This window comes from Lathyrus oleraceus, chromosome 5 (assembly GCF_024323335.1).
Source record: "Lathyrus oleraceus cultivar Zhongwan6 chromosome 5, CAAS_Psat_ZW6_1.0, whole genome shotgun sequence".
NCBI lineage: Eukaryota > Viridiplantae > Streptophyta > Magnoliopsida > Fabales > Fabaceae > Lathyrus > Lathyrus oleraceus.
This window is the reverse complement of record NC_066583.1, coordinates 407,972,978-407,984,311: the sequence shown is the minus strand read 5'-3', so window position 1 is coordinate 407,984,311 and position 11,334 is coordinate 407,972,978. Positions and strand designations below refer to the sequence as shown.

Below are 11,334 nucleotides of genomic sequence, written 5' to 3'. Positions count from 1 at the left end.
ATCAAAACAAAGGTCAAACCAAAAGTCAAACAACAAGACTAGGTTAGAAATAAATCAAAAATTAATTAAAAATGGGAAATAAAAATTCAATAAAAGGTCAAGTTGACCATGAGACATTGGTCAACCCTCATCCCAAAAAATCAGAATCTAAAATTGATTTTAAGTCATGTAAATAAAAATAATAAGAAAAGTGTATTTAAAAGGACTATTTGAAATAAATAATTGACATAAAATAGTAACATTAAATAAAATATAAAAATAAAAATTAAATAAATTAAATAAAACATTAAGGAAAGTAAAAAATATTTTTTATATTTTTATAAATGGATAAAGTATTTTTATTAATTAAAAATGCAAACAGAAATTAAATGTGGAGTTTAAAAAAAGAAATAAAAATAAATGAGCAAAAGCAATGATGGGCCAGATGGTGGTGCAGGTAGCAGTGTGGGTGCTAGGCCCAGCCCGTGCATGAGCTGTACCGCGTGTGACAGCATGGAAACGACATTTTTATTAAATCATGTGAACCAGCCTCAATAGGTCAAGTTTCATTAAACTAACTAAAAGACAAAACATAAGGCGGACGGTTGGGATCAGTTTCCAGGCACGCGATCGAACAGGCCACAGCATGCCACGTTTTTCTTCCTTCATGCAACGTAAATACATCAACCAACAGCATGCGATTTCGAAAAAAAAAGAAAACACAAGAACCCCCAACTTCCACTCAACCTATCTCCCTCTCTAGTGCATGAAATCAGATGATATAAAAAACAAAACTCAAGTTCAAAGGGAGAGGAACACCATGGTGTTTTACTTCGTTACAAATGGTGACTTAAACATGGAGTAAAATGGACAGTAAGGCAGCTACACACGAGAACGGATATGAATGATATGAACTTAGAATCATGAACCATGCCTCACATTGAGGGCTTCAACAACATACATGTCATATGGAGACAAAAAACAAAGATAAGGCAAACATGGTTGTGACATGATAACAGCTATGGAATGGTGGTATGAACATATGAAGAGTAACCATGGCAAACAATAAAACAGTAGTGAGCAAAAGCATGGGGTGCTTACCTAATGGAAATGAGTCCCTCACTCCTTGCTAGTGGAGAAAAACGGAAGGAAGTGTGCTGCTACTTGTGCTGCAGTCTTGGAAGAAAAAAGGAAGAACAGTTGTCTCGTGTTGCTCTCAATTGCTTGCAGCCAGAATTTCTTTTTTTCATCCCCTCTCAGATTAGGGTTTCAAGGTTTATATATGTTGGTCCCAAGTGTTCTTAATGGGCTTAGGTCCAATTGGATTTGATTGTGTGCACTTGAAACAAGGTTGGCAATGTGAGGTGGTATTAGGAAATGACTTATTTGGCATGGTTTAAGTGAGCTGCACCAGAAGTACATGAACAAATGAGGAAAGAAAGTGGGCTGGTAGTTTGTGCAGCATATTGGTCTGGTTTAAAAATATTAAAATGTTTCTGAAATGTTTCTCTGCAGACACCATGGCCAACAGCTGAACTGAGAGTCTCGGAGCTTTGCATGATCTCCTGATACGCAAGCTTTGGTATCCGAAATGTTATGGGGTTGAAATTCCTAATGAAAGACTATCTTGTTTTCCCACTAAGGCTTTGGTGAACGTTGGTAGTGACATGGCAAAGCTCGTCCCTGGCCGTGTTTCAACAGAAGTTGATGCGCGTCTTGCTTATGACACACATGGCATTATCTGGAAGGTGCATGACCTGTTGAAGTTGTACAATGATAGTAATGTCCCTCATGAACGTCAGCTATTTAAAATTCCCTCAACATGGCAGGGAATAGAGGCTGCAAGATTTTTGGAATCCGAGGGCATACAAACACATTTGACTTTCGTTTACAGCTTTGCCTAAGCTGCAGCTGCTGCTCAAGCTGGTGCATCTGTGATTCAAATTTTTGTTGGTCGCGTCAGGGACTGGGCACATACTCATTCTGATGACGAAGAGATAGAAGGTGCCCAGCTGAGGGGAGAGGATCCCGGGTTGGCATTGATCACAAAGGCTTACAATTATATTTACAAATATGGACACAAGTCAAAGTTGATGGCAGCAGCAATTTACAACAGCAGAACCTTCTACAACCAAACTAGTATAATACCTCTCAACAATCGGTTATGCAAACCTCACCTGCTATGCATCCTTCAACGATGAAATCGATTCTATCTAGCCTTCAACAAAATCAGCAGTCTAACAATGTTCAACAGTCAACACAGTCTAGGCTTCAGCAACATTCCCAAATTATTAGGCAGCAACTTCAACAGAATTCTATTCCTCAACAGCAACAACAACACCAAGCTTCTGAAGACGAGAAATACACTCAATGGAAGTCTCTCGTTCCTATTCTCTACGATGGGCTTGCGAATCATAACATCGTTTGGCCTTCTCTCTCTTGCAGGTGGGGTCCTCAGCTTGAACAAACTACTTATAAGAATCGGCAACGACTCTATCCTTCTGAGCAGACTGATGACAGTGTCCCAAATACTTTGGTGATTGCGAATTGTGAGGTTGTGAAAACTAGGGTTGCAGCTGCAGAGCATATTCCACAGTTTAATGAAGAGGCTCACTCTCTATTTGTTAAGAAGTACAAGACCATCATACAACCGGGGGAGGTGAACAGAAATAGGGAATTGCCATAAAATTCTAAAATAGTGGCTACTCACACAGGCAGCCCTGATGTTCTTATTTGGGAGGTTGAAAGTCGACCTAACCGTCACACTATTCTTGGAGCTACAAACTCTCCTCCAAGGTTGTTTTTCCAACATGCTGGTCATAGAGACAAAGTTGATTGACTTCCATTAGAATGCTTATGATCCATGGGTAATTATAAGTGTGTCTGATGATTGTGAAAGTACTGGTGGAGGAGGAACATTGCAGACATGGCGCATGAGTGATTTTCTCTATAGACCGTGGATGAGTTTTGACTCTAAGCACTACCTGACCAATGCTTCACCACTTACGACCAATTTCATGCAACATAGCACTTCTAGAATCAACATTATATGCATCAATTCTTGGTTTCACATGGAAAAAGCATCCACCGTGCAATTGTAGTTGGAGTCAGTACAAGTCAACCTGCATAATCTAATCCACTGCATATCCTGTGAACGGCATCGACGACACCGGAACCTCCGCGTCGCTTCATTCTGGTAAGTTGCTTCAATCTATCGTAGCTCATAGCATCATGTTTTCATTTTGTTGCTTGTACGAATGGCTAGCCTCGATTCCATGTTATTCTCGATATTGGTCGAAGTTTTGGCCTGGAATCCATTCTGGTGACACGAAGGGAGCGGGATTAGGCGTTGCAGCAGGTTGGTATAGCAGGGCAAATGCAGTATGATGGAAGTTAATTGGCAAAGCAAGATTCCAAAGGTTCAAGGTGTGACCATGTTGACATTAAAGTGAAGAAGCCAAGCACAAGTGGTTAAACCAAAAATCACATGGACATGGATAATGTCATGAGAGTTAGGACTAGTCATTTAGTGATTAAGGATGACCAATGGCATAGGGTTGACTTTGGTCAAAGTTGACCAAAAAGTCAACTGTTGACCAAAGTCAACAATTGGTTAAAATTCAATTTTATTTGCATTTTCCTTGTAAATGGACAAATGATTGATGATCGTGGTGAAAATTAGGGCTTTTGGGTTTTGGGTGACTTTGGTCAATGTTGACCAGAAAGTCAACTGTTGACCAAAGTCAACAATTGGTCAAAATTGTCAAGACTTGTACCCTTTTTTTTATGTAGAATCAAATGCGATGGTTTAGAATGATGTGAAATGAATTGAAATGGTTTGAAATTTGTTTTTACAATTGGTTTATTTTATGACTCGAATGCTTGACTTTGAAAAGAACATGACTTGACTGGTAGTATGTGTTAACAAGGCCATGAAATGATGGTATAAGATTAGGATTTGAAAGGGATATTCATGAATCAAGTGGCGTGATTGGCAATTGGCTTGTGACACAAGAAGGTTGGTTGTTTGGATGACCAAGACCATATGAGTATTAACAATCACATGAACAACACCATGACTTTGGACCAAGACCAATCCTCATATAAGACCAAAGTAAGGTTAGGCCAAGCATGCTAAACAAAAATAAAAAACATAAAAAATTCAGGACCAAAATCGGGGTATGACAGTTGCCCCTATTTAAGCGTCTTCAACTAGAGAATATGAAGCAGGACGTTCTTCATATGATCATAGTGGGAGATGGTTAAATATTAAGAAGACCCGGATTTTGATCCTGAATCCCTATGAAATAATTAACAATGCCTGTCAGAATCAGCAAAGAAGCAATCTCAAAAGAAGAATCCGTCTGGTACGGTGAAAATCGGCCTGAGTACCGAAACAGAAAGTTGACCTGGATACCAAAATAAATGGTAACACAGGAATACCCATGGCCTGAACGCCGCACGTTAGTCTGGTCACTAAGCATCGGAATATGAGAGTATCAATGTTGGTCTGATCGCCGGAAATCTGGTCTGAACACCACTTCGATCTGAAAATCGGAAAACTGGCCTGAATGCCACAAGTACTTCGACTTGATCGTCGGAAACTTCTTCGATCTGAAAATCGAAAACTTGCCTGAATGCCACTTCGGTCTGGATACCGGAAACTGGCCTGAATGCCACTTCGGTCTGAATACCGGAAAATTGGCCCGAATGCCACTTCGGTCTGAATACCGGAAAATTGGCCTGAATGCCACTTCGGTCTGAATACCGGAAAAACTGGCCTGAATGCCACTTCGGTCTGGATACCGGAAAATTGGCCTGAATGCCACTTCGGTCTGAATACCGGGAACTGGCCTGAATGCCACTTCGGTCTGAATACCGGAAAATTGGCCTGAATGCCACTTCGGTCTGAATACCGGAAAATTGGCCTGAATGCCACTTCGGTCTGAATACCGGAAAAACTGGCTTGAATGCCACTTCGGTCTGGATACCGGAAAACTTCATGCCTGTCAGCATCGGCAGAAATAGGGAAAATGATAATTGAGGCGGCACGTGGGCCAACGACCCATGCTGGGGATAATATGTCATGAACAACCTTTAGTCTGAGCACTGGAAACAAACTTCTGGCTTGTCACTTGGGATGCCGAGAATGTTTTATGCTTACATGCGTATGTTTGAATTTTTCAATGGCGTAATGCTCCATGAGATTGGAAATGCTACGCGATTTGGGAGGATGCAATGCAATATGATTCTACATGCAGGGATGCGAAATGCTGGGGAAAATGCCAAGCTGAAGCAAGGAATCCCGTTGGGGAAATGATTATAATCTTCCGGACCCTGGCACTACTGTTGGAGATGCACAACACAATGAACTATATGGGGAAATGACCGGCCGCGCGGTGTTCTGGCAATGGCGAGATACCGAGACTCTGACTGGGGAGAGAACAGCGTTGGAAACCTGTTGTTGGGGGAAGCGATAGTGGTTCTGGAAACCAAAATCTACGAGAGGTGACTCAGCAGGGGGAGGCAAACACCGATACGGTGCCGAGGTTATGCTTCCAGGAAAGAGATCATCGATCTGGGAATGAAAACATCGATCTGGCATCGAACTCCGAGGAGCAGCTGCTTCTGCTGGGAAGATACAGTCTGGCACTGTCAACTCCGCTGGGGATATACAGTCTGGCACTGTCAACTCCGCTGGGGATATACAGTCTGGCACTGTTAACTCTACTAGGGAGTGTATAGTCTGAAACAAACGCTTGGGGAGTACAGTGGTGAGAACCTGCTGGGGATTGAAGAATCCAACACTCTGATCAGCTCTGCAGGGGATTTTAAGGAAATGCCCCGAGGGTATCTGTTCTGAATAGATGATTCAAAGTACTTAAAATTTACAGCAATTTTAAATGTTCATTGAGCATGTACCTGTAAAGCTCTTATGTTTCATGATGCAATGTTTATCAAAAATTCGGACGTCATTTTTGCAAACAAAACAGTAAAATGAAAATGAAAACAGAGATATACTGAGTAACATGATTTTATTGATTGAATAGCCTCTGAATAGGCATTTACATCAGGAAGCAATCCCTGGAAAGAGGTAATCGCAAAACAAGAATTAATCTAATGGCAATGTGAAATGGATTTCTATTGGGTTCCAATTCTGCTATGACTCGCTCGTCTTCACGATCTTCCAGATGATCAGCCTTCTGAAAAGGTGATTGGACTGTTTCCTACCCCTTTTGAAAGTTTCCAGTCACCGACATGAGATGAGATTCAGAACTACTCAGAATGCAGTCATTCGCTTAATCCCTAATTTTTGCCTGGATCGCCCTTTTCGGGTTTTCAATCCACCGGGATACCCATTTTTGCCTAAGTTGCCTTTTCAGGTTTTCAACTTACCGGGTGTACGATCTTTTCATTTTTAATCCTTAACTTTTGCCCGAACCTTTTCATTTTCTTGGTTCGTCAGGAAGCCCATTTTTGCCTGGACTATTCTTTTTACCGTCCAGCGGGTCTATTTTATGCGAAGCATTTTTTAACTGCGTCTGAGTTCACAGGGGAAGTGAAGTCTTCACCATCCATCGTTGCAAGCATTAAGGCCCCACCATTGAAAACCTTGGTGACGATATACGGTCCCTGATAGTTAGGAGTCCACTTGCCCCTGTGATCCGTCTGAGGAGGAAGGATCCTTTTCAACACCAAATCTCCGACTTGGAAACATCGAGGGCGCACTTTCTGGTCAAAGGCTCCCTTCATCCGACTCTGATACAATTGCCCATGACAAATGGCTGCCATTCGCTTTTCTTCGATAAGACTCAACTCATTGAACCTTGTCCGAATCCATTCAGCTTCATCTAGCTTGACATCCAACAGGACTCTTAGAGAAGGAATCTCCACTTCAACAGGTAGGACTGCTTCCATACCATACACAAGGGAGTAAGGGGTTGCCCCGGTCGATGTATGTACTGAAGTGCGGTACCCATGCAAGGCGAAGGGTAGCATCTCATGCCAATCACTGTACGTAACGACCATCTTCTGCACAATCTTCTTTATGTTCTTATTCGCTGCCTCAACAGCACCGTTCATCTTAGGACGATAGGGGGAAGAATTGTGATGCTGAATGTTGAAGTTCTGGCACAACTCCTTCATCATTTTGTTGTTGAGATTAGAACCATTATCAGTAATGATTCTTTCGGGAATCCCATAGCGGCAAATGATTTCCTTCTTAATGAAACGGGCAACCACATGTCTGGTGACATTCGCGAATGACGCTGCTTCGACCCACTTGGTGAAATAGTCGATGGCAACAAGGATGAAGCGATGCCCATTGGAAGCAGTCGGCTCAATCTTTCCAATCATGTCAATGCCCCACATAGCAAATGGCCACGGCGAAGACATCACATTCAGAGGATTCGGCGGTACATGCACCTTATCAGCATAAATCTGGCATTTATGACACTTCCGAGCATACTTGAAACAATCTGATTCCATGGTCATCCAACAATAACCCGCCCTCAATAATTTCTTAGCCATTGCATGTCCGCTGGCATGAGTACCGAAGGAACCTTCATGAACTTCCTGCATTAACATCTTCATACCTTTAAGATGCAGATGGCTCAATCTTTGATGCCATGTCTTCACTCCTTCTTCTTTGACGAAGGTACCCTTTGAAGAATAACCAATTTGAAAACTCCACATGTAACAGTTGTCTTTGGTCCTGACTCCTTTCATGATCACTTCACTTTCTTTGTTAGTAATCAGACATTCAGTTTTAGTGAAGTTAACATTTAGACCTTGGTCACACAGTTGACTGATGCTTATTAGATTTGCAGTCAATCCCTTAACAAGTAGGACCTTATCAAGATCAGGAACTCCAGGGCAATCAAGCATACCAATCCCCTTGATTTCACCCTTTGCTCCATCACCAAAGGTTACATAGCTCGTGGCATGAGGATGAAGGCCAGTTAGCAGGTCTTTATTTCCGGTCATGTGTCTGGAGCACCCACTGTCAAAATACCAATCTTCTTTGGCTGAAACTCTGAAGGAAGTGTGAGCTATTAGACTTGTAACATTAGTCTTATGAACCCATGGCTTTTTTTTGACAGGCCTGTGATGTTTGGGTCTAGGTTGATGGTGAGTCTGATGATGAACAGGGCTAGGATAACCATACAACTTATAGTAGAAGGGCTTTATGTGGCCAAAGTTTCCACTGTAATGGCATCTCCATCTTTGGTGTTTCCCTTTTTGTTGTCTTCCCTTACGATGTTATTCTGGTCAGCAATCTCCTCTGTATAACAAATTTCCACTTGGCTGCACCATCTTCTAAATGAAAGGAAATGTTGTCCAAATGCACAGCTGCAACCTTAGCTGAAGACTTTCTAACAATTTTCCTTTTAGCAGTAGAGATGTCTAGGACATCGTCTTCGACATCATCTTCGGAGTCAGAACTTTCGCTGACCTTTCTTTTCTTGACTTCCACTTTACTCCATGATTTAGAAGGACCTACAGCAACAACCTTCTTACCTGTTCTGGCTGTCATCAAATCAGCCACAGACTTGCCTTTCCCGGTCTTCATTTTCTTTGCAACACTTGGTTTCAAATGATGAACCAAGGTGTCATCTTCCTCGTCTGAGCTTTCTTCTTCCAAATCAATTACCTTCTCAGTAGTGTCATCTTCCTTATCTGAGCTTTTTCCACTCCATATTAATTGCTATAAATTATCATGGATACAAATCCCCAATTTCCCTCTTAAACATTCAAATTGATTAGCATCCAAAGCCTTTGTAGATATGTCAGCTAATTGCATTTTAGTTGTAACATGCTCCAGTGCTATGATTTTCTCTTCCACAAGTTCTCTAATGAAGTGATAACGAATATCAATGTGCTTTGTCCTGCTGTGCTGAATAAGATTTTTAGAAATATTTATAGCACTCAGGTTGTCACAGTACACTGTCATGACATCTTGTGTGACATTGTACTCTGTCAACATTTGTTTCATCAAAACCAGTTGAGAACAGCTACTTCCAGCTGCTATGTATTCAACTTGATATCTAGCACAAACACCATTTTCATCTTTCAAATGTGTAGGAGCAGGTGTCCTTTTATGATCTGCATTCTCCATGCCAACCTTCTTAACCTTGTTCTTGGGATATTTGCTTTGAGCTAGAAAAATAGACTCTTCTATCTGCTTGACTTGTAGCCCAAGTCCAACAAGGTTCATCTCAACCTTATATTGCATTTGTCTAACAACATGTTCTACCATTTGATCTGACCTCCCACCAAACCCAATATTATCCACATCTATTTGAGCCACCATGAGCTTTTCTCTTTCATTTTTCACAGATAGGATCTTGTCAATACCTCCCCTCTTGTAACCATTGTGAGTGAGGAACATTATGAGTCTCTCATACCAAGCCCTAGGAGCTTGCTTCAAACCATAGAGGGATTTCTTCAATCTGTACATGCCTTTTAGGCTGTTCAACATATACTTCCTCTTTCAAGTAGCCATTTGAGATCACTTCCCTTGATCTAGTTGTGACCCTTTTACTTGGATCTCTTCGAATGAGATCTTTGGGATGATCCTTCTGAACTCTGACGGAGGGTCCTTTGTTGACTTTGTCAGGTTCAGCTTGAGGAGGTTCATTCACCTTGTCTGAGAAATCAGCTGGGGGATCATTCAGAGATGTCTTAACATCGTCTGAGACATCAGTCTGTTGGTCATCAACCATACCATTAATAGATTCCATCATTATTTTGATTCTGGAATTAAGGACTCTATATGCTCTACTGTAGCCCATAAATAATATTTTGGGATCCATCTTCCTTCTTTGTTCACTTCTAATTTTGATAACTTGACTTTCCTTTTCTCCTTGAAGTTTTAGACAAAGATCTTTGAAGACTTCAAACACATCAAATTTGTTTCTTATAAAGTTGATCCAGGTGTATCTGGAGAAGTCATCCACCACTACATATGCAAACTTCTTCCCACCAAGGCTTTCCACCTGCATGGGTCCCATCAACTCCATATGGAGGAGTTCCAAACCTTTGGAAGTGGTGTCATGTCTGAGTTTCTGGTGTGACATCCTTGTCTGACATTTCCCACAGACTTTTCTTTCATCAATCTTCAAGTTGGGAATTCCTCTAACAGCTTCAATAGATATAATCATCTTCATACCTTTAAGATGCAGATGGCTCAATCTTTGATGCCATGTCTTCACTCCTTCTTCTTTGACTAAGGTACCCTTTGAAGAATAACCAATTTGAAAACTCCACATGTAACAGTTGTCTTTGGTCATGACTCCTTTCATGATCACTTCACTTTCTTTGTTAGTAATCAGACATTCAGTTTTAGTGAAGTTAACATTTAGACCTTGGTCACACAGTTGACTGATGCTTATTAGATTTGCAGTCAATCCCTTAACAAGTAGGACCTTATCAAGATCAGGAACTCCAGGGCAATCAAGCTTACCAATCCCCTTGATTTCACCCTTTGCTCCATCACCAAAGGTTACATAGCTCGTGGCATGAGGATGAAGGCCAGTTAGCAGGTCTTTGTTTCCGGTCATGTGTCTGGAGCACCCACTGTCAAAATACCAATCTTCTTTGGCTTAAACTCTGAAGGAAGTGTGAGCTATTAGACTTGTAACATTAGTCTTATGAACCCATGGCTTTTTTTTGACAGGCCTGTGATGTTTGGGTCTAGGTTGATGGTGAGTCTGATGATGAACAGGGCTAGGATAACCATACAACTTATAGTAGAAGGGCTTTATGTGGCCAAAGTTTCCACAGTAATGGCATCTCCATCGTTGGTGTTTCCCTTTTTGCTGTCTTCCCTTACGATGTTGTGACATATGATGTGACATCTCAGGTTTGCTTTTAATATGGCTGCACTTAGGTTTGGATTTAGGTTTGCCACCAGTGTAACTGCACTCAGGCTTAGATTCATTAAACCCAATGCCAAATTTGTCTCCTGTTATTTGTCCAGTCAGGAGAATCTTGTCTAAGGAGTCAGATCCATTGTTTAACATTCTTACATACTTGGTCATCTCTTGCAATTTAGAATTCAAGAATACAACTTCAGTTTTTAACTTGGAGATGGTTTCCACATGTTTTTCCTTCTCATTCTCCAGCTGTACTATCACTTTCTTCTGGCTTTCAACTTGTTGACTCTCATCTAGTTTGGCATTCAAAACCACTACTTCTGTTTTCAATTTGGAGATGGTTTCCAAGTGTTCTACCTTCTCATTCTCCAATTGAGTTATTACCTTCTTCTGTTTGAATTTTCCAATTGGTACTTTCGAAGAGATGAAGTTTTATGATCAATTATGCATAACATGTTAAATCTTGCTACACAATCCA

General features: G+C 41.2%; 1 pseudogene; it reads left to right on the top strand.

The window, feature by feature from the left end:
- The first annotated feature begins 1,083 nt into the window (after window positions 1-1,083).
- On the top strand, window positions 1,084-2,180 carry LOC127081073 (uncharacterized; annotated as a pseudogene).
- The last annotated feature ends 9,154 nt before the right edge of the window (window positions 2,181-11,334 follow it).